At 42.3% G+C, this 12,968-nt stretch overlaps 1 long non-coding RNA gene across 1 annotated transcript; it reads left to right on the top strand.

Annotated features, from left to right (window-relative positions):
- Positions 1-1,590: 1,590 nt before the first annotated feature.
- On the top strand, positions 1,591-12,521 carry LOC141099816 (uncharacterized). Its single transcript, XR_012234532.1, has 3 exons — positions 1,591-2,092; positions 11,666-11,833; positions 12,311-12,521. It is a non-coding gene; the product is annotated as an uncharacterized lncRNA (long non-coding RNA).
- The last annotated feature ends 447 nt before the right edge of the window (positions 12,522-12,968 follow it).

The raw sequence follows: 12,968 nt of genomic DNA, 5'->3' as shown, positions 1-12,968 counted from the left end.
TGGAAGCAACCAAAGAGAATGTATGGCGCTGCGGTCAGACATACCATCAGACATACCATTTTCAAATGGGGATAATAGTGTCCTGTCATGGATAAAAGTTCCCCATTCTTCCGATCAATAAGTTATCACCTTCCTAACATGTGGATTGGTGATAACTTGTTTTCATCAAAGCACCCTTTAATGCAAACTACCATAATTGTACATTCCACTTATGGTGGCGCACAGTAGATGTGCAGCAACCGCCTGTGTTTTACAGTCGACGCTCCACTATATCGGGGATAACGGCTAAGTTATTTGCATATAGCTGTGGGGTGGATCCCTAGGGTGAATTCCCCCCTGTGGGCCCCAGACACTCCAATCCAACCCTGGTAGTCAAAGAGCTATTTTGGCTGTATGGAATAACTGACAATGTAATTTCTGAAAGAGGGGTTCAGTTTACAGCAAAATTTTGGAAAAGCTTCAGTACAGCGTTAGGAGTTACTGTCATTTTGTCTACTGTCTTCCACCCACAATCCAATGGACAGACTGAAAGAATTAACCAAACCCTTAAACAATACCTGTGCTGTTTTATTTCTTACCTGCAGGCTGACTGTGTGGATTATTTACCAACAGAAGAATTTGCCTATAATAACTCCAAACACAGTTCTACATCCCAAAGTCCAGTTTTTTTTTGCTAACTTTGGCTTGCATCCGGTATTTATTCATAATCTTCCATTTATTACTTTGGTTCCTGTTGTTACAAACAGACTTAAAGAGTTGCAGAAAGCTCAGAAAGAACTAACTGAGATGTTATAAAAGGCCCAAGAAGATTACAAAGAAACAGCATATAAACATCCCAAAATCCTTCCTACCCTTCAGGTCAGTGACAAGGTTTAGCTTTCTACCAAAAACTTGAAAACAAACGTGCTATCTTCTAAATTGGATCAAAAATTCATAGGACCTTTTCAAATTTCTGCACAAATTTACCCAGTTGCTTTCCATTTAAAACTTCCTACAGCCCTAAAATTCACCCTGTGTTCCATGTATCCTTCCTCAAACCATTCAGTACAAACCCACCTAGGAAGAACTAAGCAACCTCTTCCACCAGAAAAAGTCCATGGTGACGAACAGTATATTGTGGATGAAATTCTGGATTCTAGAAGATTTAGAGGGAGACTACAATATTTGGTGCAATGGAGGGGTTACGGACCAGAAGATAATTCATTTTAGCCGGAGGGCGATGTCCCTGAACCCATGATTACAAGAGGTTTTCATCTGAGACATCCAAAGAAGCCAGCACCTGAGATGTTCAGAGGCCATCCTAGAAGGAGAGGAGTAGTGTCAGGATTCAAACCCAGCAGCTCCTGTGCACCAAATGGCAACTCTTCTCTCTGAGCTATTCAGCTCACTGGACACTTCCATGCTAACCCAAATACTTGTGCCTATGTTGTTCCTGTTGGTCACCACCCTGTGTTTCAGATTGGTTCCATCCTGATTGAACACCCTATTTAAACTTGGCATACACTCCCTTCCTTGCAAGATTATTAAGCTACCAGCCTCAGGGTGTGTGCACACGCTGCGGATACTGCTGCGGATCCGCAGCGGTTTTGGTCCTGCGGATCCGCAGCAGTTTCTGCTGCAGTCTACAGTACCATTATAATCAATGGAAAGCAAAAACCGCAGTGCACACGGTGCGGAATTTTCCGAGGGGATTTGCTGCGGTTTCAAAACCGCAGCATGTCACTTCTTTGTGCGGAATCCACAGCAGTTTTACACCTGCTCCATTGTCCAGTTGTCAAACCGCAGGCTAATCCACAGATAAACCGTAGGTCTTTTGACGAATTACCTGCGGATTTTGAAAAATCTGCGCTGAAAATTCTGCAGCAGAATCTGCAGCGTGTGCACACACCCTCAAGCTTCCTTTCACCTGCTGCATATCATCAAGATACTACATTGCTGTTTCTGTGTACCGACTTCTGGCTATCCCTGACTATGATTCCTGCTTATCGTTCAAACTACATTGCTGTTCCTGTGTACCGACTTCTGGCTATCTCTGACTACGCTACCTGCCGCTGTTATCCCAAGTTTTTGCAATACCACTGCTCCAAAACAGGTCAGTCCATAACAAGCTGTTCATGTTCCACTCTACACTGTTGACTAAACGTGACTGCCGATATCATGCTGATTGATCACTGGCTCCCTGCTGCCTAAGGGCCCCATCACACACAGCGAGATCGCTAGCGAGATCGCTGCTGAGTCACAAGTTTTGTGACGCAACAGCGACCTTACAAGCGATCTCGCTACGTGTGACATGTAGCGGCGACCAGGCCCCCACTGTGAGATCGCTGGTCATTTCAGAATAGTCTGGACTTTTTTTGGTCATTGAGGCCCCGCTGGGTAGCATGCATCGTTCTGTTTGACACTGAACCAACGACCTCACTAGTGACTTGAAACGAGAAACATAGGCGTGTTTAAGCGGTGCCTTTTCCGCGCCCCTCAGCTCCGATTGGTGGTCGCTACTGCGTTCTGATTGGCGCCCTTGCCCTTAAAGAATGTAACACAGTGGCGCTTTTCTTCTTTGCTCCTGACCCCGTGAAGAAGGCAGCATAGCAGCGTTTGTGTTCTTTGTCTCGTCTTGCTGGTCACACATCGAATTAGCGTTCTCTGGCTGCGATTCCTCACTGCTATATCAATTCATCAACGGATCTCCTGATCTCAGTAGGTATCATTTGGGGTCTCAACAGCGTTTCCATTTTCACAACTTTATAGAACGTTTGCCAATTATCTGCTCTCATTGATCTTGTCGGAGGGAGGGTGTGGTTTCTTTGTCTGTGCGTATGTTTAATGCCTGGTCAGCCATTTTAGGTGGTCTTGTGTGCACGCACCCAATCCCCAACAAAATAACTATTGTACCTTTTTTTTTTTCAGTTTGCACCTTCTTGCTGGTCACAGATCTTGGCGTTCTCCGGCTGCGATTCCACACTGAGATTTCTATTCATCAACGGTTCTCCTGATCACAGTAGGTATCATTTGTGGTCTCAACTGCGTTTCCATTTTCAAAACTTTATAGAACAGTTACCAATTATCTGCTTTCATAGCTCTTTATGGAGGGAGGGTGTGGTTTCTTTGTCTGTGCGTATGTTTAATACCTGGTCAGCCATTTTAGGTGGTCTTGTGTGCACACACCCAACCCCCAACAAAACAACTAATGTATTTTTTTTGTTTGTTTGTTTCAGTTTGCACCATCATGAATAATGCAGAGTGTGCTGTCATGGTTGCTGCATTACTTGTTGAGGAACATCGGCGGCAAGAAGAATCTCAGATGCAGGAGAGGCGTTCAAAAAGAAGGCGTCGCATGTGGACAAGAGAATGGCTGCAGAGGAGGTCCGAATTCTCCCACATGCAGTTGGTGAAAGAGCTTCAGGAAAAAAATCCGCATGATTTCCACAAATATCTGCGGATGTCTGAGGAATCATTCACATTTTTAATGGACAAAATTACCCCACTTATAGAACGCAAGGATACAGTGATGCGTGCTGGCATCCCAGCAGATGAGAGACTGGCAGTCATGCTACGCTTCCTGGCCACCGGACGCTCTTTGCAAGATTTGCATTTTTCTTCCGCCATTTCAAGGCCACTCCTGAGAGTTCTCATTCCTGAAACATGTAAGGCGATTTTTAGTTGTCTTCAGAGCTACATGGAGTTTCCCACCACGGAGTCGGAATGGAGAAAGATCGCCAATGATTTTGATCAGCTGTGGCAGTTCCCAAACTGTGGTGGGGCTTTGGACAGTAAACATGTCCGTATAACTCAACCACCTAACAGTGGATCATATTTCTTCAACTACAAGGGCTATTTCAGCATCATACTGATGGCCCTTGTAAACGCCAACTACGAGTTCATTTATGTTGACGTTGGAATGAATGGAAGGGTTTCCAATGGTGGGGTTTTGGAGAATAGCTTTTTTGGAGAGCGTTTGTATAACTCCGACCTTCACCTGCCTTTCAACTCAAACACAAGAGGAAACCTGAACTTTGTTTTTATTGGCGATGAGGCCTTCCAGCTTCATCCCAATCTTATAAAGCCTTTCTCTCAAAAAACTCTCACACCGGAACGGAGAATTTATAATTACTGTTTATCAAGGGCACATCGTGTTGTGGAGAATGCCTTTGGAATAATGGCAAATCGCTTTCGGGTTTTGCACACACCCATTAACCTCCAACTTGAGTTTATTGACGCTGTTGTGTGCTTCACAATTTCCTTCGCCGCTGGGATTCAATTTCATACTTTTCTCCTGGCTTTGTGGACTGTGTGAACCAGAGCGGAGAAGTTCAGCTTGGGGAATGGCGGGCAAACGAACACACAATTGCTGGCCTTCGGCCTTTGGGACCAGGAAGAAACACACAGGATGCAAAGACCTGCAGAGACAATTGCTGTGCTATTTTTAATGGTCCTGGTGCTGTTAATTGGCAGCACCAGAACTTATAGTGGACTACTGCTGATATAGTTAACAGTTAGTGTTGAGCGATACCAGCCGATACTGAAAAATATCATATCGGAATGGATCGGCCGATCTAAAAAAAAGTATCGGGTATCGCCGATTCCGATCCCGGAAGTCCCATTCAAGTCAATGGGACAGAAATATCGGAATTGAAAAAACCCCTCTCTTGCCTTGTACAGCCTGTTCGGGAGGGGGGAAGAGTGTGGGCGGTGCGTGGGCGGACACTGTGCGTGTCTGTGTGTGCGGGCGGGGTCTGTATGGGCCTCTCGGTGGTCTGTACGGGCCTCTCGGGGGCCTGTGCCGGCCTGTCGGGGGCCTGTGCAGCTGTCAGTGGTCTGAATGGGCCTCTCGGGGGCCTGTGCCGGCCTGCCGGGGGCCTGTGCCGGCTGCCGGTGGTCTGTATGGGCCTCTCAGGGGCCTGTGCCGGACTGCCGGGGTCCTGTGCCGGCTGCCGGTGGTCTGTATGGGCCTCTCGGGGGCCTGTGCCGGCCTATCGGGGTCCTGTGCCGGCTGCCGGTGGTCTGTATGGGCCTCTCGGGGGCCTGTGCCGGCCTATCGGGGGCCTGTGCCGGCTGCCGGTGGTCTGTATGGGCCTCTTGGGGGCCTGTGCCGGCCTGTCAGGGGCCTGTGCGGCTGTCGGTGGTCTGTATGGGCCTCTCTGGGGCCTGTGCCGGCCTGCCGGGGGCCTGTGCCGGCTGCCGGTGGTCTGTATGGGCCTCTCGGGGGCCTGTGCCGGCTGTCGGTGGTCTGTACGGGCCTGCCGGGGGTCTTGTGTGTGTGCAGGCATCGTCCGATGGGACTACAAGTCCCATCGGGCGATGCCTGCTACACTGACAGTGATTGACACGTTAGCCAATGATGGGACAGTAGTAGTCCCATCATCCGGCTAATGTGTTGAAGTGTAAAAAAAAAAATAAAAAAAACATACTACATACATACTACATACATACATACTACATATATACTACATACATACTACATACATACATACTACATACATACTGCATATATACATACTACATACATACTGCATATATACATACTACATACATACTACATACATATATACATACTACATACATACTACATATATACATACTACATACATACTATATATACTACATACATACTACATATATACTACATTCATACAACATACATATATACTACATACATACAACAAACATACTACATATATACATACTACATACATACTACATATATAAATACTACATACATAATACATATATACATGCTACATACATACTACATACATACTACATTCATACAACATACATACTACATATATACAACGTTCATACTACATACATGCTACATATATACAACATACATATACACTACATACATGCTACATATATACTACATTCATACAACATACATACATACTACATACTACATACATACTACATATATACTACATTCATACAACATACATACTACATACATACTACATATATACTACATTCATACAACATACATACATACGACATAATACATAGTACATACATACTACATACATACTACATATATACTACATTCATACAACATACATATATACTACATACATACAACATGCTACAGACATACAACATACATACTGCATACAATACATTCATACAATACATACATATAGACATACAGTACATATAACACAGAGTATATACTCACCATTACTTGTCACTGATCCCCGAAGCCAGTGTCATCTAAGGAAAAATATGAAAATAACAAACCACCAAATACTCCCTAATCTGAAGAAATCCACGAGTGAGTGTCCCACGCCGATCTTCCGTGGAGAGCAGCAGCATCAGCTGATGCGACCGCTCTCTACGGGGCTCAGGAATCCAGTGTCGGGAGGTAGGTATCCTTCCGCACTGTATTCCTCCGTCACTGTAAAAAAATAGTCCCTTTACTCACTTTATGGCAAATGCTGCATGGGAACTTTTTCACACAGCAATGCCAAAAGTGAGACTAGGGACTATTTTTTTACAGTGGCGGAGGAATACAGTGCGGAAGGATACCTACCTCCCAACACTGGATTCCTTGAGCCCCTAGAGAGCGGTCGCATCAGCTGATGCTGCTGCTCTCCACAGGAGATCGGCGTGGGACACGCCTGGATTTCTGCGGATCAGGGAGTATATGGCTTGTTTGTTATTTTCATATTTTTCCTTAGATGACACTGGCTTCGGGGAACAATGTGACAAGTATTGGTGAGTATGTACTCTGTGTTATATGTACTGTATGTCTATATATGTATTGTATGAATGTATGAATGTATTGTATGTTGTATGTATGTAGTATGTATGTATTGTATGATTGTATGTATGTTGTATGTATGTAGTATGTAGTATATATGTATGTTGTATGTCTGTAGCATGTTGTATGCATGTAGTATGTATGTAGCATGTATGTAGTATATATGTATGTTGTATGAATGTAGTATATATGTAGCATGTATGTAGTATGTATGTATGTTGCATGAATGTAGTATATATGTAGCATGTATGTAGTATGTATGTATGTTGCATGAATGTAGTATATATGTAGCATGTATATAGTATGTATGAATGTAGTATATATGTAGCATGTATGTAGTATGTATGTATGTATGTATGTTGTATGAATGTAGTATATATGTAGCATGTATGTAGTATGTATGTACTATGTATGTATGTTGTATGCAGTATGTATGTTGTATGAATGTAGTATATATGAAGCATGTATGTAGTATATATGTATGTTGTATGAATGTAGTATATAAGAAGCATGTATGTAGTATGTATGTATGTTGTATGTAGTATATATGTATGTTGTATGAATGTAGTATATATGTAGCATGTATGTAGTATATATGTATGTTGTATATATGTAGCATGTATGTATGTATATTGTATGAATGTTGTATATATGTAGTATGTATGTAGCATGTATGTAGTATGTATGTTGTATGAATGTAGTATGTATGTAGTATGTATGTAGTATGTATATAGTATGTATGTAGTATGTATATATGTAGTATGTATGTAGCATGTATGTAGTATGTATGTAGTATGTATGTAGTTTATATGTATGTTGTATGTATGTAGTATGTATGGATGTAGTATGTATGTAGTATGTATGTAGTATGTATGTAGCATGTATATAGTATGTATGTAGTATGTATATATGTAGTATGTATGTAGTATGTATATATGTAGTATGTATGTAATATGTATGTAGTATATATGTATGTTGTATGAATGTAGTATACAGTATATGTAGTATGTATGTAGTATGTATATAGTATGTATGTAGTATGTATATATGTAGCATGTATGTAGCATGTATGTAGTATATATGTATGTTGTATGTATGTAGTATGTATGTATGTAGTATGTATGTAGTATGTATATAGTATGTATGTAGTATGTATATATGTAGTATGTATGTAGCATGTGTGTAGTATGTATGTAGTATATATGTATGTTGTATGAATGTAGTATGTATGTAGTATGTATGTAGTATATATGTATGTTGTATGTATGTAGTATGTATGTATGTAGTATGTATGTAGTATGTATATAGTATGTATGTAGTATGTATATATGTAGCATGTATGTAGCATGTATGTAGTTTGTATGTAGTATATATGTATGTAGTATGTATGTAGTATGTATGTAGTATGTATATAGTATGTATGTAGTATGTATGTAGTATATATGTATGTTGTATGTATGTAGTATGTAGTATGTATGTATGTAGTATGTATGTAGCATGTATGTAGTATGTATGTAGTATATATGTATGTAGTATGTATGTAGTATATATGTATGTAGTATGTATGTAGTATGTATGTATGTAGTATGTTTTTTTGTTGTTTTTTTTTACATTCAACACATTAGCCGGATGATGGGACTACTACTGTCCCATCATTGGCTAATGTGTCAATCACTGTCAGTGTAGCAGGCATCGCCCGATGGGACTTGTAGTCCCATCGGACGATGCCTGCACACACACAAGACCCCCGGCAGGCCCGCACAGACCACCGGCAGCTGGCACAAGCCCCCTGGCAGGCCCGTACAGACCCCCGGCAGCCTGCACAGACCCCCGGCAGGCCCGCACAGACCACCGGCATCCGGCACAGGCACCCGGCAGTTGGCACAGACCCCTGAGAGGCCCGCACAGACACCCGGCAGGCCCGTACAGACCACCGGCAGCTGACACAGGCACCCGGCAGGCCCGTACAGGCCACCGGCAGCTGGCACAGGCCCCCGAGAGGCCCGTACAGACCACCGGCAGTCGGCACAGAGCCCCCGCAGTCGGCACAGACCGCGCATCATGATGACGTCATTTCAACAGCCAATCACAGCCATGCCAATAGTTAACATGCCTAACAGGATGTGCCCACACTTCTGAGGATTCCCATTGGCTGAATCAAATCGAGCAGGCTGATAGCTTTATGGGAACTTCCGATTCTGGTATCCGATACGAAAAAAGTATCGGAAGTCAGTATCGGAATTCCGATACAGCTAATATCGGCCGATACCCGGTACTTGCGGTATCGGAAAGCTCAACACTATTAACAGTACTTTCATTTTTGTACATATTTGGATAATATTATGTGTTTTTTGATTATGGATATTTATGTTTGTCTTCAGTATTTTTACAGTTTTCTAAAGCTTTCTCTAATAAACTTGTTTTTTTTTCTATTACAAACCTTTGTTTCTCATTGTTTCTTTTTGTAAGGACACTTACTTATTAATATTATAACCATTGGCATAGACTTGGTACTGGAATCTGTGGTACTTTCTGTGTCACCCCAGGCCAAGTGTATAGATTGTGAAGATTAGGGGTCCTAGAAGAGAGCCTTGGGGGACTCCAACAGAGAGAGAGGGTGGGATGAGACGGTAGTGTGGGAGTGGGACGCGCTGAATGTGCTTTGATTCAGGGCTGTATCAGTGGAGTGATGGGGTTGGAAACCATATTGCACATTGTCAAAAAGCATGTTAGATGAGAGATGGGCGGAAAGTTCAGCGTGGAATTGTTGATCTTAAACCAACTTAGCCTCAATTGTATACTGATAAAAACATATAAACATACATATTCCTATACAAACGCATCTACACACATATATACACATACCCACATATACACATTCAAACTTTGACATACATGTGTGAATACATATATAGTTTATTTTATGACCTCAGAAGATTAATAGAAGAAGCAGCAATTTCAGGACGTAATTGCGCCGCAGTAATGATGGCGAGTCTTTAGTGAACGCATTAGCGTTCTCTAATAGCCGCCACCCGCCAATAAAACTGGGCGGAGCTTATGCGTCGTGGGCGTGTTTTAGAACGCTGTTGCGGCCTAGTCAGTGTAGAGAGGCGTTAAAATGGCGGCTAGGCGTCGTGCATCACTGTGGGGGAGGCAGAGGAGCGTTACCTCATTGAAGAGATGCATGCTCGGGACTATGAATGCGCTCAACAATATGATCACCCGGTCCTGCACAAGCAAGCTGTGCTGCGCAGGACAAAGCATGGCCTGGCAACACGGTTTGGGATTCTCCGCTCCACCACCAAGATACGCAAAAAATTGGCAGATCTGCGGTACAGGTCGCGTGAACGTCTTGCAAACATATGCTCAAAGAGCGCATACCATCGTGATGAGTGTTGTTATACCCCTCCCCCTTACCCTGGACAATGTAATAATAAATAATTTAAAAAAGGGAATAATGTAAAAAAAAACTAAGAAATAATAGGAAAATCAAATTTGAAAAAAATAATGAAAAGCTCCCTAAGAACAGTATATTTTGAAAAAAAGAAAACATATTTAGTATTGACCCGTTCGTAACTTCCGTTCGTAGATTATATATGGAGCATTATTTGGGCACATCATACACTGAAGCATCAGCCATGGAGACCACCATATACCGTAGCATTATAAATGGGCAAGATTTTATATGGAGCATTATTTGGGCACATCATACACTGGAGCATCATCCAGGGAGCCCATCATATACAGTACTGTTGCATTATAAATGGGCCAGTTTATATATGGAGCATAATTTGGACACATCATACACTGGAGCATCATCCATGGAGCCCATCATATACCCTAGCATTGTAAATGGGCCAGATTATAGATGGAGCATTATTTGGGCCCATAACACACTGGAGCATCATCCAGGGAGCCCATCATATACCGTAGCATTATAAATGAGCAAGATTATATATGGAGCATTATTTGGGCACATAATACACTGAAGCATCATCCAGGGAGCCCATCATATACCGTAGCATTATAAATGGGCCAGATTATATATGGAGCATATTTGGAGCACATCATACACTGGAGCATCATCTATGGAGCCCATCATATACCCTAGCATTGTAAATGGGCCAGATTATAGATGGAGCATTATTTGGGCCCATAACACACTGGAGCATCATCCAGGGAGCCCATCATATACCGTTGCATTATAAATGGGCCAGATTAAATATGGAGCATAATACTGTATGGAGTAATATACTGTCCTTTTTTGAGCTATTGTACAATTTAAAATAGATATCAGTCATGTCATGTAATTAAACTTTAGCTTTTATATGCAGAGGATTATTTGGGCACATTAAACACTGGAGCATCATCCAGGGAGCCCATCATATACCGTTGCATTATAAATGGCCCATATTAAATATGGAGCATTATTTGGGCACATCATATACTGCAGCATCATCCATGGAGCCCATCATATACCGTAGCATTATAAATGGGCCAGATTATATATGGAGCATAATTTGGGCACATCATACACTGGAGCATCATCCATGGAGCCCATCATATACCCTAGCATTGTAAATGGGCCAGATTATAGATGGAGCATTATTTGGCCCATAACACACTGGAGCATCATCCAGGGAGCCCATCATATACTGTAGCATTATAAATGGGCCAGATTATATATGGAGCATAATTTGGGCACATCATACACTGGAGCATCATCCATGGAGCCCATCATATACCGTAGCATTATAAATGGGCTAGATTATATATGGAGCATAATACTGTATGGAGTAATATACTGTCCTTTTTTGAGCTATTGAAGAATTTAAAATAGATATCAGTCATGTCATGTAATTAAACTTTAGATTCATCTTAATGGGGTATTCTTTCCTCCTGCACCTGCAGACTCGGAACCACAGGAGGAGGAGTCAAATGATGAGCCCGAGCAACAGCAGGACTTGACTTCCGACCACCAGCCCACGGATGCGAGAGGATCTGAGTGGTCCATCAGCCCATCCCCAACCAAATCGATGGCAGGCGCATCCAGTGTTGACAATTAGGAAGCCCAAAACCGTAAGTGTGAAAAGAAAAGGGGGAGACAGGGCGCTTCCAATGCGTAGGTCTGTATGGAAAGTAGATGAGTGCACAGCAAGTGTTAGGCTCACCTGATAGGGTTGTGAGAGTCACAACACCTATAATCGTATAAAACAGCTGCAGCAGTCTGCACGAGGTCCAAGGACTTGGTACAAAGAGAAGGCTGGTAGTGCAATAAGAGACTGCGCTGCTGTGGTAGAATTCAAGATATCTTTATTTCCAACGCGTTTCCTGAGCCAGTCCCAACTCTCTTCATCAGGGCCCTGATGAAGTGAGCTGGGACTGGCTCAGGAAATGTGTTGGCAATAAAGATATCTTGAATTCTACCACAGCAGCGCAGTCTCTTATTGCACTACCAGCCTTCTCTTAAAACCGTAAGTGTGAAATAGCAAACACGTACCTGTTAATTTAATCCTTGGATAGAATTAAAGATTTAACTATCCCTTTCCTTTTAAGGAACACCTACAAATCAAGTCCTTGTGGCTACACTGGGGAGAGAAATTGAAGCCTTGGAATATCACAGAACCCTACTGCTCCGCTCCTTGGCTGCCCAAGAATAGGGCGGCAGCCACAAATTTTTTTTTTTGGTTTGTTTGTATTTCCTTTGTTTTTTGTTTACATGTTTGGGCACTGTTCAGCCCTGTTATTGAAAAAAAGGTTAAATTAATATCCGCTGTTGTGTAGTGTTTTTTTTTATTGGGGTGAGGTCTCAGGAGGTGGAGGAGTCATGGGTCACATGATCAGGGGCTTCAGTGTAACATTTTTTTGTAAGTGCAGCCCATTTACTCTGATGTGTTTGTAACACCCTGATCTAGCACATCCATTACATCAACTCACATCCATAACATCTACGCATAAATATTGATGCACCAAGCCCAGTACCCTGCCAAGTTGTCCTGGCAAAAAGCAGATGCTCAATTCATCAAAGCCTAATGCAAGTTATGAGACAAAAGCAATTTTTATTCCAAAAAAACAAATATTTTAACCAAAACATAAGTTAATAAAATGTGGAATGTACAATTTTTTACAATATTACACAAAAAAAACCTGTAAAACGACGCTACAATTCCTGGTACTGGATTTCTTCAGTCAAATATCCACGCCTGGGCGGAGA

Source organism: Dendrobates tinctorius, unplaced genomic scaffold (genome assembly GCF_039654945.1).
Source record: "Dendrobates tinctorius isolate UK_male_01 unplaced genomic scaffold, ASM3965494v1 ptg000102l, whole genome shotgun sequence".
NCBI lineage: Eukaryota > Metazoa > Chordata > Amphibia > Anura > Dendrobatidae > Dendrobates > Dendrobates tinctorius.
Note: the sequence above shows the minus strand (reverse complement) of the source record. Positions and strands in the feature narration are given on the sequence as shown.